This window comes from Tenrec ecaudatus, chromosome 1 (assembly GCF_050624435.1).
Source record: "Tenrec ecaudatus isolate mTenEca1 chromosome 1, mTenEca1.hap1, whole genome shotgun sequence".
Lineage (NCBI taxonomy): Eukaryota > Metazoa > Chordata > Mammalia > Afrosoricida > Tenrecidae > Tenrec > Tenrec ecaudatus.
The window spans coordinates 153,258,086-153,259,727 of NC_134530.1; the positions used below are offsets into that span (position 1 = coordinate 153,258,086).

The 1,642-nt window shown below is 49.4% G+C and overlaps 1 pseudogene; it reads right to left on the reverse strand.

Annotated features, from left to right (window-relative positions):
• Positions 1–216: 216 nt before the first annotated feature.
• LOC142437018 (large ribosomal subunit protein eL8 pseudogene) lies at positions 217–991 on the reverse strand (annotated as a pseudogene).
• Positions 992–1,642: the final 651 nt, after the last annotated feature.

Here is a 1,642-nt window from a genome sequence, read left to right on the forward strand (position 1 = left end):
TCCCAAGGCTTTTCAGGCCATGAAGGCGACAATGGGAAGGCCCCAAGGGCCACCGGTCCTCAAGAAGTGCATTCCTGGGTATTCCCGGAAGTCCTTGCTGTGGACATAGTCCGATGCCTTCCGCACCGCGTGCCCACGATCAAGACTTTCAATCTTTTTTTTTTAAGGCTGAAGGACTGGCTTTGGTTGTTATGAACCAGAACCCAGCCGTGCACACTAGCCCAGCTTGGTGGGGAGTCCTTTGGCCTTGCTCTTTTCCAGCTTGGCGATGGGAGCTACTGATTCGGGGCCGGGACATTGGCACCTCTGCCCTTGTAGTCGATCCTAATGGCGTCCACCAGCTTTAGCCGGGGCCCCTTTGTCTTTCGAGTTCACCTGTGTGAAGGCGACAGTGGTACAAGTCTTTCTGTGCTCCAGGCACCCCAGCCTGGCCTTGCCCTTGATAATGCAGTAAGGGACCCCTTTGTACAGCACAGGGCCTGGAAAAAGACCGCCAGCCCCATGAGGTCCATGTTGTGCACTATCACCACCACCTGAGCCTTCTTGTTCTCCACCAGAATGGTGATGGTATTGACAACCCCCCCCACTCACAGGACAGTAAGCCTCCTGGTGGGGACACCCCCTTTGCCCTCAGCCTTCTTCTCGGCCAGGGCCAGCAGCCTCTGCTTCTTCCCGGGCTCCATCTCTGGTCAGTCCTTGAGGGCCAGCTTCAGAAGCTGAGGCACCAGGTCCAAGGCCTGGGTGAACTGGTTGATGGAGGGTGGCACCTTCAGCCACGTGTACAGGATGGCACCCTGCAGCTTTAGGCAGATGTAGTGTGGCCATCTGATGAACTGGGTCAGGTCCTTCCTGGCCTGGATGTCCTGGGAGATGCTGAAGTTCTTGGGACACTTCTGGATTGGGAGCTCACTGCCTTCTGGGTCTCCTGCTTTTTGACGACGGCCAGGGATGGGGCCACCTTCTTACCCTTGGCCTTCTTCCCTTTCAGCATCTTGGCAGGCTCAGACGTTACATCTTTATAGAAGCAGAAAGCCTCATCTTTCTCTCCCAGAGTGGCTGGTGTGTTTGAACCTTGTGCTTAGCAGCTCAACTCATAATCCACTCCACCTCCAGGAGAGGGTTGTCAGATATTCATGATGGAATAGAAGAAAAAGGGAACACAACATAATTTCCATTTTATAAATTTGGCAATTCAATGGCCTGTCATTAGGGCCAGATATTATTAACTATTTTTAAATGATGTATAATGCTATCATACACATATAATAGTAGTGTGTGTGTGTGTGTGTGTGTGTGTGTGTGTAGAGGCTGGTATTTTCCAGATCTATCACTGTAGCTCTACCTTCCACATTTCTGTTATACCCAGACCATTATTTAGTTAATGCCTTTCTTTATATTAGTATGTATTTTAATTTTAAACACACCTTTTAAAAGAAGAAACTTTTACTGAAGATAAGACATCTGTATACATTGAAAGAATTCACCAAGAGAGTAATAAGAGAGCCCACAGACTGGGAAAGCATCTTTAGCAATGACACATCAGACAAAGGTCTAACTGCCCACTGAGGAGGTGGGCAAAGGACCTGAACAGAAGTTTCACAAGGGCAGAAATCCGAATGGCCAATAAACATATGAGAAAATG